This window comes from Aptenodytes patagonicus, chromosome 32 (genome assembly GCF_965638725.1).
Source record: "Aptenodytes patagonicus chromosome 32, bAptPat1.pri.cur, whole genome shotgun sequence".
In the NCBI taxonomy this organism is placed as follows: domain Eukaryota; kingdom Metazoa; phylum Chordata; class Aves; order Sphenisciformes; family Spheniscidae; genus Aptenodytes; species Aptenodytes patagonicus.
Genome location: NC_134980.1, coordinates 300,779 through 317,071, shown reverse-complemented (window position 1 = coordinate 317,071; position 16,293 = coordinate 300,779). Strand labels below are relative to the sequence as shown.

At 57.3% G+C, this 16,293-nt stretch overlaps 2 long non-coding RNA genes across 3 annotated transcripts; one reads left to right on the top strand and one right to left on the bottom strand.

Moving 5' to 3' along the window:
- The first annotated feature begins 2,247 nt into the window (after positions 1–2,247).
- On the top strand, positions 2,248–7,836 carry LOC143171830 (uncharacterized). The gene is made up of 5 exons (XR_012997223.1): positions 2,248–2,306; positions 2,404–3,286; positions 3,864–3,968; positions 6,038–6,209; positions 7,583–7,836. It is a non-coding gene; the product is annotated as an uncharacterized LOC143171830 (long non-coding RNA).
- On the bottom strand, positions 3,830–7,588 carry LOC143171829 (uncharacterized). Of its 2 annotated transcripts, none has more exons than XR_012997221.1 (3): positions 7,500–7,588; positions 4,244–4,324; positions 3,830–3,914 (listed from the first exon to the last, which is right to left on the bottom strand). It is a non-coding gene; the product is annotated as an uncharacterized LOC143171829 (long non-coding RNA). The 2 variants fall into 2 exon arrangements; XR_012997222.1 differs by having other exon boundaries at positions 3,900–3,989.
- Positions 7,837–16,293: the final 8,457 nt, after the last annotated feature.

Below are 16,293 nucleotides of genomic sequence, written 5' to 3'. Positions count from 1 at the left end.
GGGCACGCCGGGAGCTGTAGTCCTCAGCCAGGGCGGCCCGCCGGGCCGCGGGGCACGCCGGGAGCTGTAGTCCTCAGCCAGGGCGGCCCGCGGGGCACGCCGGGAGCTGTAGTCCTCAGCCAGGGCGGCCCGCCGGGCCGCGGGGCACGCCGGGAGCTGTAGTCCTCAGCCAGGGCGGCCCGCCGGCCGTGTTGGCCCGTGGTAGGGGGTGCAGGGGTGGGGACGGGGTTAGGGCCGCTCTGGAGGGCAGCAGGGGCCCCCTGCGGGCCCCGGCAGAGGCCCTGGGCCGCTCTGGAGGGCAGCAGAGCTCCCCGCCTTGCTGGTGCGATACACAAAGCCGTGGTAAAAGCGTCGCGGTTGTTGCTGTTTCCAGTCACGCCCCACCTCGTCCCTGCTTTGCAAGCTGCAGGCCCAAGCCGGAGCAGGAGACTTGCCCGGGTGTCTCTCCGCGGCCCTCCCCTTCCCCAGGTGATTGCGGCTGGGGCGGTGGGCAAGGCCAGGGGGTTTGCCTGGCCACCTTGCCCAACCAGCCACAAGACGCTCGTTCTACTCGTGGTTTTCCTTGGGATCGGTCGTGTCCCGCAGCGCTACGAGGCCTCTCGGTGGTGCGTTTCCCTCGGCTCTTGTAGCTGCTGCGCTGGCTTTTCTGCAGAAATACCGAGGATTCGGGTTAAACTGGCAGAGGTGAGAAGAGCAGAGGGCTCAGCTGCGGCAGCCACGGCTTCTGAGCGGAGCGGTGCGGCGCTTCCAAGGAGGACGTTGCTGTGGAAGGGGTCGGCGTTGGCCCGCGTGAATGGCAGCGCCCTGTTTGTGCAGGTGATCAAGAGGAACCTGGCGACAGCAGCAGCATCTTAAAATAGCTGGGGCAGACGTCGTGGAGGATGGGACCTGGCCCGCAGCGCTCTGAAAGCAGAGTCGAGGGGCAAATGCCATGGGGGGGGGGGGTGGCGTGGGGTTGCGAAGTGGGGCAGGCAGGGGGTGGGGCTGAACTCGGCACAGTGGAGAGGGCCGTTCGGGACGGGCTGTGTTTTGGGGTGCGGGGTCTCTCCCGTACAAGGCGAGCGTGTGCCAGGCAGGGCAGTTCCCGCCTGTGCTGTCCCGTAGTCAGTGTCCTTTTTTCTGCCTCGCTCGGGTCTCGATGTCCCCCTTGCTCATGGTGCTCAGCAAGTTTGGTGTGCCCCTCGGTAGGCATCCGTAGTCTTGAATGCCTTCTCTCATCCGCACAGAGTCGGTCAAGTGCTTCTTGTCCCGCAGTTGAAGGGGAAATCACAGCTCCGTTGTGCGCGCGTTGCATGTTTCCGGATGACTCTCCTTGCAGCAGCCATCAGGGCTGTGTCAGCAGCTCTTCTCCCGAGCGCCCTGTTTCTCATGGGGTCTTCTTTCCGGGGTTTCTTCCCCACATCTTTACGGTTTTAGGTCTCGGAGCCAGGCTCCTTGTGCATCCGTCGTCCCAGTTTTGACGGTTACTTCTTGTCAGGGGCCGTTACGTTTGACGCTCTTCTGGGGTTGCCGTAGAGCCTCCTCGCCTCACCGTTGCGGCCCTTGTAGGTCTTCTCGCCTAACAGCGTCTCCGTTCCGGGAGTTGCTTTTCCTGCCGAGAGCTTTCCCTCCTCTTTGAGGCACGTTGTCTGTAGTGTTCTGTGTAGCGTGTGTTCGGCTCGGAGCCGCCCTTCCCCGGGGCCGTAGGGTCGGGGTAGGTGGAAGAGCGATCAGAGTCTGTGGTTAATGCGGTTGATACGCCCAGACTGTTGAGGCAGAGGTTGTAGCGTCATCTCAGACGGAGTAGCCGTTGCCAGGCTGTGTGGACAGTCCTTTCAGCAGTGTTTTCGTGGAGACGAGCGGAGCCTTCTGGCAGGGGCTGTTCAGCGGTAGCGAAGCAGGTTGAATCTCAAAGGTGTTAAGGCTTGTATGTGCGGGGGTTAATGTTTGGTCTGGGGTTTTTTTTAACTTTTTTTTTTTTTAATGGCAGGCTGTAGTTGGGCTCTAGATGGTGTTCCTAAATGGAAACAAGACCTCTGGAATTGTTAAGCTATCGATCAGCATCTGGGTGACTTATATAACTTCTTTCTTTTCAGCGGCGGAGGGACAAGATGCACCGCAAAGAGCGACGGAGGAGGCGAGTGGAGCGCTGTAAGAAGGTGGGTCGGCGCGCGGTGTCGGAGGGAAGATGCCACCGGTGGCTATATGACTACATTATGGTTTGTTGTGGGTTTTTTATTATTATTATTATTTATTTTGTTTTATTTTGAAGGCGTGACGTGGCGAGCAAAGCAGGATATATCGGCACCGGAGGTGACTCAGGCAAGGCGAGCAATGACTAGTGGGCTGAAGTAGCTGTTATTTTTTTCAGGTGTCGTGTTGTTGGTGAAGTTACGAGCATCCCTTGTTGTTTGTGTTTTACAGGTGGCGCGCAAGCCTCAACGTGGCAGCCCAAAACGACGGAGGCCGGACGGGCGAGCGGCCAAGGCAAAGGAGCGGGAGATGGGAATCGCTGCGGGCAGGCTGCGGTTTCGGGCAGTATCTCGGCGTGTGCCTTTTGCTTTGGTTTTCGCTTAGGCTTCGCCATCGGGTCTTGCCTCGGTGACTCTCTCTTGAGAGTTCTTCCGGGGGTTTCTTCCCTGTGTCATCGTAGTCTTAAGTCTTTCCCGGCGTTTTGTCTCCGTCGGTCATAGTGGCTTCATCGCCCATCTTTCATCCAGAGCCGTGGTCTTCTCGCACGGCAGGCCACGCCGGAGCGTCCACGCCACGCGGCCTCGGCATCGTCGTGCTTGCTTGTCAGGCTGTCTCTCTTGGTGCGGCGTTTAACTCTACCCTGCGCGGCGTTCCTGCGTCCCTTAGGTCACGTCTGTGGAGTGCGCGCGCGCGTTTGAGGTGGAGCTGCTCCGCCTGCGTGCGTAGCAATTCTGGTCGGGGTGGAACGGTCCGAGTGTGGGGCGGTCATCTGTTGATTAGCACAGCCTGTTTGGGTGCAGGTGGTGTGGGCTGTTTCTTTGGGTACCCGGTAGCTACTGGGAAACAGGGTGCGGAGTCCCTTCCATTGCGTTTGGCGGGTGCCACAGGGTGATTCGGATCCCCAGAGAAAATCCTCCAGCGAGTTGTGCCAGAGCGTACAAATCGAAGCGAAGAAGGAGCGGGAGCGGCGCGCGTAGCGAAGCGTCTTCCTCGGCTTCTGGTTTATGGAGGCCGGCGCTTCGGAATCGGATGGAGCGGCGATGTTGTTCTGAGGCACGCGGCGAGGCGGTTCCAGGGATGGCTCTAGAATTGGGGCCGTCCGCCAGCATGGCGGGTGGGTGGTGAAATGGGAACGTTCTGAGTGAGGGGTGGAATGAGTGGATGTTGAATGAGCGTTAGTTCCTGGATGCGTCTCACCTTGTACCTGTGAATTTTGATTTCAGGTTGTATTTAATGTTGAGATAGTAAAATTTTTTTTAAATTATGATTAAAAAAACCCCAAACCTAAAACAGCTGGGGGGATTCCCCTTGGGTTTTGGTTATTTTTTTTCCCCTCCCTGGTCCCGGCCGCTCTGCGAGGTGACGTTCATCGCCGGCGTTTGGACGGGGGTCGGGCTCGGACCGGGGTTTCTCGTATGTGGGGCGATTTTTCAGGCCCCTGGGAGCGGCGTTCCTGGGGAGCGCTGCCCTGGCACGTGGCACTTGCCTGTCATTGCAGGGAGGTGCGTTTGGTGGACGATCACGGGAAGACGGTTGCGGATCTTGCAGCTGAAGGGTGCGGGGAGGTGGACTGGGTTGTGGAGCGGGTGGGCCTTATCTGTGTTTTGGATTGGTAGGATTGCAAATTCTTTTGATGGGCGCTGTAGTTTCTGATGTAATGATATTTTTCCATTTTTATTTTCCGTGCGCAGATGTGGAAGTCAAGGGCCCGTCGAGATGAGCGGAGCTTGCTCTCTTTCTGCCTGGGAATACGAATTTTGGAGATGGTGTTGCCCCGAAGAGGAAAACTTACACAGGTAAAGTGATAGACCAAGTGCCTAATGGGAGTGAGAAATGCGGAAAAGAGTGTAGCTACTAGGTAGAGGATCGGAGGCACTAAACAGTTGCAATTCCTATTAAGGTAATGCTGAATTTTTCGGCTTGAAATGTAGGTATAAAAATAATGAGTAAACAAGTGAATAAGTGTAACAGTAGCAATTATTTGATCAACTAGGCAGTAAGTACTTTTTTATCGTTGCAGTACAAGCACGTTGCGGGACTGAAATGTAAATAATGGTATTGGAAAACTTACTTGGAGTCGGTAACGGGCCAATAGCAAACGAAAGTGCGAAGCTCGGTGGGCGTCTTTAACGCCCGTTAAAGGGAAACGTAGCTGTTGAGGGGGAAGAATTAAAACAGAAGTTGTTACAGGCATTGACAGCTCTCACTTGGGACTACACAATAAGTTACAATAAAGCTCGTAAATGGTAAATTAAATGAGAATTAGGCACCCGAGGGAGAGTTGTCCGAGAGAAAGCAGTTGGCCCTGCTTTGTCTTCCTCCGTCTCTGTCCAGCAGCCCGTCACCATTCCCCCCCCCTTCTCCATCTCTCTGTTTTAATCTGCATCCGTCCCTCCCTCCCCCCATCCCCGGTCCCTCTCTCCCGTTCCTTGTCCCGCTTTTGGCCTCTCTGTGTCCCGTGCTCTATCCCCATCTTTCTCTCCCCCCCCCCGCTTCCGTTTCCCTCCTTCTTTTCCTCTGCATCCCTTTGTCCTGTTGCTCACTGGTATTTTTTCCGCCCGTTCCTCTCTCCTCCCTGTCCCTTACTTCTCCGTCAGTCCCTCTGTCCTCTTGCCTCGCGTTATCTTTGCTGTCTGCATCGCCTCTTTCGGCTCTGTCCTCCTGTCCTGCTCCCCAGCAGGACTTTTTCTTTCTCCAGCTCTCTCGCCTGCTCCCCGCCCCTCTCTTTTTCCCTCTGTCATTCTTTCCACTTCCCTGTACCTCCCTCTCTGCAATCCCGCGTCCCGCTCCCTGTCCCTCCCTCTTTATATCCCACTGTCCTGGTCCCCGTCCCTCTCTTCCCCTCTCTATCCCTCTGTCCCTGTCCTTGTCCCTGTTTTTTCTTTCTCCATCTCTGTCCCGCTGCTCGTGTCTGTCCAGTTCCCTTTCTGGTTCTTTTTCCTCTCTTGGTTCCTCTGCTTTTTGTCCTGTCCCTATTTTTTCTCCTCTCTTCATCCCTCTGTCCTGCTCTGTGTCCCCTCCACCTCACTCCCCCGCTGTCCTGCTGTGTGTTACCCGCCCTTCTCCCTGTTGACTTTTTTTCCTCTTGCTCGATCCCTCTGTCCTGCTCCCCAGAACTTTTTTAAAAATTATCTGTGTTTCTGTTCTTCCGCCCATCGCGTTTTTCGTTCTCTCTCTCTCTCTCCTGCTCCCCATCCTCCCCTTTCTCTCTCTGTCATTCTTTCCTCTTCCCTGTACCTCTGTTTTTCTGTATCCTTGCGTCCCACTCCCTCCTTCCCTCCCTCTCACACTGTCTTGCTCCCCACCCCTCTCTTTTTCTTTCTGCCCTTCTGATGTGTCCCGTCCCCCCCCCCTTTTACGTGTCCTGGTCTTTCTCTCGACATCCTTCTGTCATTCTCCGTCTCTTGCTCTTCTCTCTCTTCCTCCGTCCTATTCGCTGCCCATCGCTATTCTTTCCTCCTCCGTCCCTTTGTCCTGCTCCCTGTCCTCGTCAGTCTTTCCCTCTGTTCTGCCTCTGGTCTGTCTTTGTTTTTCCCATCTGTCCTTTTCCCCGTACCTTTTTCTCTCTGCTCCTCAGTCCTTTTCCTTCGTCTTCTTTTTCTCTTTCTGCCACCCCTCTTTCTTTCTCTGTGACCCTCCGTGCTGTTCTTTCCTTTCCTTTCTTTCTCCAATTACCTGTTGTCTTACCTGTCCCTCTTTCCCTGTCTCGAATGTTTCTTTCTCCATCTCTGCCCCGCTCCCTGTCCCTTTTTCTCTTATTCTCTCTGTCTTTATTCCCCTCGTTCGGTTTCTCTCTCCATCCGTCTGTTCTGCTCCCTGCTCATCATTTTCTCTCTCTTTCCCTCGGTCCTACTCCTGCGCGTAGTGCGCAAGGCTGCGTGTCTAGGAAGCCTCGTCTGGTAAGAGCTGAGAGACACCCACGTCTTCTCTTCGGTGGGGGGCAGCCAAGCGACCGCAGTTACAGAAGAGGAGGGGAGGAGAGCAGGAGGAAGCGGCGTCTGACCTGGTAAATTCTCCCGGCAGCACCGAGAGCTGCGGTGAGTCCCGGGCCCCCGGGGCCCTGTCGCCCCTCTCCTGCGTCCCGTCCCTCCCTGGCCCCCTCTTTTTCCCACGCTGCTGCGAAAGATAGATAGACAGAGATATAGATATAGATATATATATTTTTTTCTCTCTCCCCTGTACCTCCTTTCTCCATCTCGCTCTGAGCCGCTCCCTGTCCCCATCTTTTAGGTCCTCCCCCTCTCTGCCCTGTAGCCCGTGGCTATTTTTCCCTTCTCCGTCTCCCTCTGTCTGGCTCCCGGCCACTATTTTTGCGCTCCTCCCTCTCTGTCCTGTAGCCCGTCGGTATTTTTGCTGTCTCTGGCTCTCTGCGTCCAGCTCCTTGTCCCTGTTGTTCAAGGTCTTCCTTCTCGGCCCTGTAGGACGTCGCGAGTCTCTTTCTTTCTCCATCTCTCTTTATCCTGCTCCCTGCCCCTCGTTTTCAATTCCTCCCTCTGTCCTGTCGCCCATCGCTATTTTGTCCTTTCTCCGTGTCGCTCTGCCTTGTTCCCTGCCCCTGTTTTCCCGAGTCTTCCCTCTCTGCCCCCCGGCCCGTCGCTATAGTCTTCTTTCCCTGTCTCGGTTTGTCTGGCTCCCTGTCCCTCTTTCTTCATTCCCCCCTCGCTGCCGTGTCGCCCATCGCGTCTTCCCTTTCGCCCTCCCTCTCCGTCTGTCTCGCTGTCCCCATTTTTAAACTCTCCTTTGCCCGGTAGCCCCCCCCCAGTTCTTTTCTTCTTTCTCCGTCTCTCTCTCTGTCTGGCTCCCTGCCCCTCTGGAGGCCTGTCGGGACTTTTCCCCTTCTCGGTCTCTCTGTCCGGCTCCCTGTTTGTCAATTCCTCCCTCTCTGCCCTGTAGCCTGTCGCTTTTGTCCTTTCTCCATCTCGCTGTCTCTGGCTCCCCGATAACCCTAGTTTAGAATTTTCCCCCCCTCTTCTTTCTGTACACGTTGCTATTCTTTTTGCTCTCCAGCTCTCTTTTTTTTTTTCCGGCTCCCTGTCCCTGTTTCTTAATTCTTCCCTCTCTGCCCTGTAGCCACGTGGTTTGTTTTGTGTTGTTCCCCTCCCCCTCGCCCCTTCCCTCCATGGTTCGCTGTCCTGGCTCCCCGCCCCGTTCTTGTTTCCTCCCTCCCTGTCATGCTGCCCATCCCTGTTTTTTTTTCTGCATCTCCATCCTGCTCCCCGTCCTTCTTTCTTGGTCTCTGTCCTGCTCCTTCTCCCTCTTTTCTGCTGCCTCCCTTCCTCTCTCCCTGTGCCTTCTTTCTCCATCTCTGCCGGGCTCCTCGTCCCCACCTTTCTCTCGCTCTCCCGTTCCCCGCATCACGCTTTCTCGCTACGCCCCCGCTCTCCAGCCGGCTGCTGCTTTTCTCTTCCAGTGTCCTGCGCCCCGCTCCTCGTTTTCGGTGGCCTCTGCCCAGCGCTCCAGGAGTCGACCGACCCACCGTCCGTTCCCCGCCGGACCGACGAGCGCGGCTCCGGGAACGACTGCCGTGGCGTCCCAGCGGCGGGGGGGAGCGTCGGGGGCCCCGAGCCCCGGAGCCGACTCGCTCCCGGGACTTGTTACGCGCGTGGCTGAATAAACACTCGCCGTGGGTGGCTGAATAAACGCTCGCCGTCTCCTTTGCCCTCCCGGCTGCGTTAGCGCTTCCTTTGCACTGGGCGAGGGGCCGCGATGGAGCCCAGGGGAGGGGGTGACGCAGGGCGGGGGTCAGGTGATGGCCCCCCCGCTCCTGCTGGGCTCCGGCTGTGGAGCCGGACCCTCCGGTCCCACAGGGGCTGTGCGACGGCCCCTCCCCGTGAAGGGGCTGCGCTGCCGGGGGGGCGGCTGCGGGGCCGGTGGTGGGGCTGCCGCCCCCCCGGGGGGCCGCGGAGGGGCCGGTGTGAGCCGAGGGAGGGGCGGAGCGGGCGGCGAGGGGAGGGGGGCGGCGAGGCGAGGCCGGCGCGGGGGGGCCGCGCCGTGCGGGGGCCGGGCGGCGGCGGCGGCTGCCGGGAGCCGCGCCGGGGAGCGCGGGGCTGCACCGGGGGCCGGGCCGGGGGAGAACGGCGTCCCCGCAGGGTCAGGGGGCGGGGAGGGCCGCCTCCCGCGGCATGCCGGGAGCTGTAGTCCGGGCGCACGGGACTGCCCGTCGGCCATGCTGGTTCCCCGGAGCATGCCGGGAGCTGTAGTCCTGGGACACCGGGCTTCCGGTCGGCCATGCTGGTTCCCCGGAGCATGCCGGGAGTAGTAGTCCCGGGGCACGGGGCTTCCGGTCGGCCATGTTGGTTACCCGGAGCATGCCGGGAGGAGTAGTCCGGGGGCACGGGGCTTCCGGTCGGCCATGTTGTTTCACGGAAGCATGCCGGGAGGTGTAGTCCTGGGACACAGGGCTTCCGGTCGGCCATGCTGGTTCCCCGGAGCATGCCGGGAGTAGTAGTCCCGGGGCACGAGGCTTCCGGTCGGCCATGTTGGTTCCCCGGAGCATGCCGGGAGGAGTAGTCCGGGGGCACGGGGCTTCCGGTCGGCCATGTTGTTTCACGGCAGCATGCCGGGAGGTGTAGTCCCGGGACACGGGGCTTCCGGTCGGCCATGTTGGTTCCCCGGAGCATGCCGGGAGGTGTAGTCCTGGGACACAGGGCTTCCGGTCGGCCATGTTGGTTCCCCGGAGCATGCCGGGAGGTGTAGTCCCGGGGCACGAGGCTTCCGGTCGGCCATGTTGGTTCCCCGGAGCATGCCGGGAGGAGTAGTCCGGGGGCACGGGGCTTCCGGTCGGCCATGTTGTTTCACGGCAGCATGCCGGGAGGTGTAGTCCCGGGACACGGGGCTTCCGGTCGGCCATGTTGGTTCCCCGGAGCATGCCGGGAGGTGTAGTCCTGGGACACAGGGCTTCCGGTCGGCCATGTTGGTTCCCCGGAGCATGCCGGGAGGTGTAGTCCCGGGGCACGAGGCTTCCGGTCGGCCATGTTGGTTCCCCGGAGCATGCCGGGAGGAGTAGTCCGGGGGCACGGGGCTTCCGGTCGGCCATGTTGTTTCACGGCAGCATGCCGGGAGGTGTAGTCCCGGGACACGGGGCTTCCGGTCGGCCATGTTGGTTCCCCGGAGCATGCCGGGAGGTGTAGTCCTGGGACACAGGGCTTCCGGTCGGCCATGTTGGTTCCCCGGAGCATGCCGGGAGGTGTAGTCCTGGGACACAGGGCTTCCGGTCGGCCATGTTGGTTCACGGCAGCATGCCGGGAGGTGTAGTCCCGGGACACGGGGCTTCCGGTCGGCCATGTTGGCTCCCCGGAGCATGCCGGGAGGTGTAGTCCTGGGACACAGGGCTTCCGGTCGGCCATGTTGGTTCCCCGGAGCATGCCGGGAGGTGTCCCCCCTCTTTCTCTGTCGTTCTACCTCTCCGTTTCCTTTTTCTCTCTGCGCTTCTGTCCCGTTCCCTGTCCCTCTATTTTTCATCCTCGGTCTCTGTCCTGCAGCCCATCACTATTGTTGTCTTTCTCCATCTGTCTGTCTGTCTTCCTGTCCCAATTTTTTTTAGTTCCTCCCCGTCTGCCCTTTAGCCCTTCACAGTCCCCCCCGCCCCTCCATCTGTCTCCACGTCTCTATTTTTAAAACCCTCTCTCTCTGCCCTGTTTCCTCGATATGTGTCTTCTTTCTTAGATTCTCTCGTTCCGGGTCCCTGTCCCTATGTTTTAATTTCTTCCCTCTCTGTCCCATAGCCCGTTTTTGTCTTTATCGTTCTCTCCCTGTCGCTATTCTTTAATTCCTCTGTCTCTCCCCTTCAGCTCATCGAGGTTTTTTGGGATTTCTCAGCCTCTCTCTGTCCCCTGTTTTAATTCCTCCCTCTCTGCCCTGTGGCCCAATCCCTATTCTTTGTTTTTCTCCATCTCTCTCAGTCTGGCTCCCTGTCTCTTCCACCTCTCTGGCCTGTAGCCCATCACTATTTTTTCCCCTCTGCCTCTCCCTTTCCCTATTTTTCAGCCCCCCCCCCCCCCCCGCCCTGCAGCCGGTCGCTGTTGTATTTGGTTTACGTGGCAAGGTTTTGTTAGCTGGGGCAGGGGGGGCAGGGGCTGCAGGGGTGGGTTCTGTGAGAAGACACCAGGAGTTACCCCCATGTCAGGCACAGCCAGCTCCAGCTCCGAGACGGATCTGCTGCTGGTCAGAGCTGAGCCCATCAAGCAACGCTGGCAGCACCTCTGTGATGACGTATTTAAGAAGGGCTGAAAAATGCTGCGCAGAAGCTGTGACAGAGAAAATGTGAGCGTGAAACAGCCCTGCAGACACCAGATCAGTGAAGGGGGAGGAGGTGGTGCTCCAGGCACTGGAGCAGGGATTCCCCTGCAGCCCGTGGTGAAGACCACGGTGAGGCAGGCTGTCCCCCTGCAGCCCACGGAGGTCCACGGTGGAGCAGACATGCACCTGCAGCCCGTGGTGAAGACCACGGTGAGGCAGGCTGTCCCCCTGCAGCCCACGGAGGTCCACGGTGGAGCAGACATGCACCTGCAGCCCGTGGTGAAGACCACGGTGAGGCAGGCTGTCCCCCTGCAGCCCACGGAGGTCCACGGTGGAGCAGACATGCACCTGCAGCCCGTGGAGGACCCCATGCCGGAGCAGGTGGATGTGCCTGAAGGAAGCCGTGACCCCGTGGAGAGCCCGTGCCGGAGCAGGCTCCTGTCAGCAGCTGTGGCCCCGTGGGAGGGACCCCAGACTGGAGCAGAAGAAGAGGGTGAGGAGGAAGGACCGGCAGAGACAACACGTGATGAACTGACCGCAACCCCCGCTCCCTGTCCCCCTGCGCTGCTCGGGAGGAGGAGGTGGAGAAGTCAGGAGTGAAGATGAGCCCAGGAAAAAAGAGAGGGGCGGGGGGAAGGTGTCTTTTAGATTTGTTCTTATTTCTCATTATCCTACTCTGATTTTGACTGACAATAAATTAAATTAATTTCCCCAAGTCGAGTCTGTTTTGCCTGTGGCAGGAATTGGTGAGTGATCTCTTTCTCCTTATCTCGACCCACAAGCTTTTTTGTTGTATTTTCTCCCCCTGTCACGTTGAGGAGGGGGAGTGACAGAGCGGCTTGGCGGGTACCCAGCAGCCAGCCAAGGTCAACCCACCACAGTTCCCTTCCATCAGGCTCCCTGTCCCTATTTTTTTTTATTCTTGCCTGTGTTTCTTGTACCCCATCGCTTTCGAAGCTTGCTTTCTACCTCTCCATCCCTATTTTTTAAATTCTTGCATAAGTTTCTTGAACCCAGTCACTTTTTAAATTTTCTTGCTACCTTTCCCTCTCTCTGTCTCCCTGACCTAATTTTAATTTCTTGCTGGTGTTTCTTGTACCCCGTCGCTTGTCTAATTTTCTTCTTACGTCTCCCTCTATGCAGCTCCGTGTACCTATCTTTTAATTCTTGTATCCTGTCGCTTTCAAAGTTTTCTTTCTACGTCTCCCTCTATCCCTCTCCCTGTCCCTAGTTGTTAATTCTTCCCTCTCTGTCCTGTACCCCGTCACTTTTTAGACTTTCTTTCTATATCTCCCGCTTTCTATCTCCCTGTCCCTATCTGTTAGTTCTTGCCTATGTTTCTTGTACCCTGCCGGTTTTTGAAATTTTCCGTCTATGTCTACCTCTATCTGGCTCTCTGGTTCTATTTTTTATTTCTTGCCTACGTTTCTTTTCCCCTTATCACTAGAATTTTCCCCCGTCCCTTGTCTTGTCTCTATCTTGTTGTCCTGCTGGTCCCTTCTGCCTCTCCCTCCTGCTCCCTGTCTCTCTCATTTATTCCTCCCTCTCCCCCTCCCTGTGTTTTCCCCGCAATCTCTCTGCTCTCCTCTCCACACCGTTGTCCTGCTCCCCGTCCCTCTCTTGTCCACAGCGTCCCGTTTCGTGGCTCCCTGTCCCACACCTCTTCTCTATGTCCCTCTGTCCTTCTGTCCTTCCTCCTGCTTTTCTCTTCCCTCTTTTCCCTCCGTCCGGCTGCCTTCGGGCACTGAGCCTCGTAGCCAACTCACTGCCAGGATTTCTTATGCGCATTAATGAATCAACTTTTCCTGCCTCCCCTGTGCCCCTGGATGTGTTTGCAACTCCTGGGTGCAGAGCTCGTGCCTGTGGACGGGTGCAGGGGAAGGGGTGATGTGCTGTGGGGCTGGGGTGATGGCCCCCTGTTCCCAATGGGCTCCAGCTGTGGGCTGGGGCAGCCCAGGTGGGACCCGTGAGGTGAGGGTGGGGCTGAGCCCAGGGTTTAAAAAGGCTGCAGGTGGGGATGGGCCAGGGCAGCTCCAGAGGCTGAGGGTGGAGCTGGTTCTGCTGTGCCCAGGGGCTCTAGCTGGGGAGGGGGCTGCCTGGGCAGGCCTGCCTGCAGGAGCTGGCTGAGGAGTGAAAGCAAGGGGCTTCCAGAGGCAGCTGCCTCCAGCGAGGAACGGCTGGTCCCCGCAGCGAGGAAGGATCCCTCCCAGCCGTCCCTGACCGAGCACACCTCCAGCACATGGAGCCGGGAGCTCGGTGCCTCCCTTGGCCGCACATGTGAGCCGCCGTGCATCCGGGAAGCCTCGTGGGAGAGGAGCATCGAGGCACCCCCACCTCCTCCTGGGTGGGCGAGGGTCGGGCAGCCGGCGCTGCGGAGGAGGAAGGGGCAGAGGCAGAGAGAGAAGCCTCGGGGCCATGTAGGTCTCCTGCCGGCACCAGGAGCTGTGGTGAGTCATGCGTTCCCCTCGTGTGTGGCCCATCCCTGCCATGCTTCTCCAGGTCTCTGCCTGCCTCCTTGCCTGTCCCTGCCTCTGTCTCCCTTTTGGGCTGTCCGGCTCCCCAAAGCTTTTTGCTCTTCTGCTAGCGCTGCCCTGTACACCGCTGCCTTATGTTTCCTTTCTATGCCTCTCCCTGTCCGGCTCCCCACCCGCTATCATTTCATTCTTCCCACGCTGCCTTCTCCCCCGTTGCTTGTGAAAATTGCATTTCCAGGTCTCCCTCTACCCGGCCGGCTCCCTGTGCTCTCCGTGACTCCCTGTTGCCACTCTTCCCATGTCCTTTCCCTGTGGCTGTCTGTCCAGCTCCCTCTCCCGAAATTTCACTTCTTACCCCTATGGCCAGTACCCCGTTGCTTTCTTAATTTTCTCCCTACATCTCCCCCTTTATCCAGTTCTACTTTTTAATTTTTCTTTGTGTCTTTTATTTTTTTCCTCTTCTCTCGGTTCATCCCGAGGCTTTAGAGGGTCTCCTCGGCACGCTTTTATCTCTGGAGTGTAATTTGTACCCCTCTCGGTTTGCCAGAACACCTCCTCAGGTCACGCCTATCCACGCCTCCTGAGGACATCTGTACTCTGTTCAGATCCCCTCCAGAATTCCTCCTCGTGTCCCTGAGCCTCCTCTGGTCTCTCTGGCCCATTCAGGACCCCTCTAACAGTGTCACGATGCCTTTGAGGTTGCCCCTAGCATGCTTTTAGCTTTGTAGCAGACCTTGCACCCCTCTCATTCCCTCAGAAGACTTCTTGAGTCCGTATCCGTGAGCCAGCCCAGTTACTCGGTCCTCTCTTCCCTCTAGCCGTGCCTCTGTTCATTCCCTGGCCCTCTAATGACGTATTTACTTGGTTTATATCCCCTCTGGATTTCATCGTCGTGTCCCCAGTCCTTTTTAGGTCTCTCAGGCTCCCCCAGGACAGTTTTTTCTCCCAGTCACAATGCCTGCCGAGACCTTCCTTGTGCTCCACATCCATCCTGTAGCACTTTGAGCCGTAGAGCACTCATTTGTTCCTCTACGCTATCTAGGATTCCTGCGTTCAGTCCCCGGCCACCCAAGACCATCTGTACTCTGCTCAGGTGACCACCCAAGTTCCTCCGTGTTGTCCCCAAGCTTTCTTTTCTCTGTCAGCCCCCCTCAACCCCCCTCTCCTCACAGTCACGATGCCTCCTGAGACCCTCCTCGTTCTCCACAGCACCTCGTAGCACTTTATCTCTCTTTCCATCTCTCTTGTTCCATCAGAGCCTGCTGTCTGTCTTTGCTATGCAGCGCTCTTTCATTTTTCTCTGCCGTGGAGGGTGTCTCTCTTCGGTTCCTCTCTCACTCGGTCGTCTGTAGTTTGCCTAGATGCCCTCCTGAGAGTCCAAGGCCCTCGCTGTGTCCCCAAGCCTTCTTTTCTTGCCCTGCCCCCTCCTAATTCCTCTGCTGTCTATAATGATGTCATCTGAGTCCTTTCTGGTACCCCACAGCACTCTTGTAGCTCCCTTTAGAATTTTTTTTATGTGCCCTTCAGAGGGCTCTTACCTTACTCTTTGCCGTTTAGGTGCCTTTGTTCACCCCCTGACGACGTCTGTAGTTTGCTGAAATCCCTGCACAATTCCTCATTGTTACCTGTGAGGCTTCTTTGGTCTCTCAGGCCCCCTCAGGACTCCTCTGCTCCCATTGCCGAGCTCCCCTATGTCCCAGAGCCCCGTTCTAGCTCAGGGGGGCACTTTGCACCCCTCTTTTCCCCTCAGACCCCTTCCCGAGTCTGCACCTGTTACCCCGGTCGCTCTTTCTGTCCTCTCACCCGTTTGCTGCACCTCCGTTCGGTCCCCTGAGGACATCAGTGCTTTGTTCCATTCCTTTTTGAGCTCACTGCACCCCTGAGACTCCTTTGGTCTCTCTGGCCCCTTTGGGACCACTCTAATCCCTGTGACGATGCCTCTTGTTCTGTCAGAACCTTTGCCGAAGCCGTCTTTGTGCTCCACAGCAGCCTGTTTTCTGTCTTATAGCATGTTTCTGTTTGGTATCTGGTACCCAAAGATGTCTGTCGTCGGCCCAGATCCTCTCGAGTTTTTCAGAGAAGGCAACAGCCTTCATCTGTTTTTACCGACGCAGCTCCCGGAGTGTTTTTTGTTGCGTTTAGCAATTCAGTTTTGCTCTAGGTCCTTAGGTGTTAATTAGGCTGCTTCATACAGCTTCTGATACATTTCTTGTGTTTCCATGGGGTTTTTGTGTTTTCTGTCCTTTGGGGCTCCGCACGTTCTGTTAAGGGAGTCAGTCGGAGAGGCCGTCGAGGTGACTCTGAATCGTTGGTCACTTACAGTAAATAATCTACTCTGCAACCAGAGATGTTTCTGAGAAGGGATTCTTATGGGATCTGGTTCTGCTTTGTCATTCAGTCCTATCCAGAACGTAGTTCTGGTAGAAGTGAGGTAGCACACGTGGTCTTGCTAGAAATGAGGTGTAGCCCCATAGCATTTTGGCTTTTTATAGGAAACTAAAGCATGTAATTTTTGGTAATAGCATTGTTATTGCATTTAACGAGCTACTTTCCTACATAGCTTAGTATGACATCTACCTTTTTCTATCTACGCCCCAGAAAAATTAACTTTAGTTCCCTACCCGGTCGCGGTGCTGACGCAATAGACATCGTTGTAGTAAGAGAGCAGGTATTGTCCTTTCCAGTAAGGGTGGCTTCCTCTAGGCAGATGAGAGAACTCCCTGCCGCTCCTCCGGCTGCCTCTATGCCTTTGGGTGGTTCGTCCCTCCCCTCTCCCAGGGAAGGGTGGTGGGTGGGTCCCGGGGTATATGAGCCACAGCCTCTGCTGGGGGGGCTCATTCTGCTCCTGGGCTTCTCTGGGGTCAGGGCTCTGCTGTTCCTCCAGTCAACTGTAGCCTTTGAGCTGGTGAAGGGAGTTGGGACCTCTCGTCCTCGCAGCTTCATTCATTGGGCCATCTCAGTCGCTGCATGGGACCGTGTCCCGTCTTCCCGAGCTCTCTGGGTTTTCCATATTTTTCTGGTTTTTGGTTAGAAGTCGTCTTGGCAGGGTTTCCTTAGTTTATTCCTGCAGGTAGAGCCTGGTCTTCTTTTTGGCTTCCGGGTCCCTGCAGCTCGCTCTCCTCTCCTTTTTGCTAGATATCTTCACCGGTGTTTTCCCACGACGAGAGCAGCAGAGAGGGGAGCGGGGCGCTGCGCCGGGGCACCCAGGGAGGCCGCATCAGGCCTCCCCTCACCTCTGCAGGGCTGACCCTGGGGCTGTCCCGTACGAGGGTCCCTTGTGTAAGTACATGGTCCGTGGCTGCACTAATCCCTCTCGGAGCGTGTCACAGGGTAAGGATTTTGCTCCATTTTGGGGGGAGGCGGGGGTTGCTGCTGCTTCATTTTGGGGTGAAGAATTTGTTGCACTTTT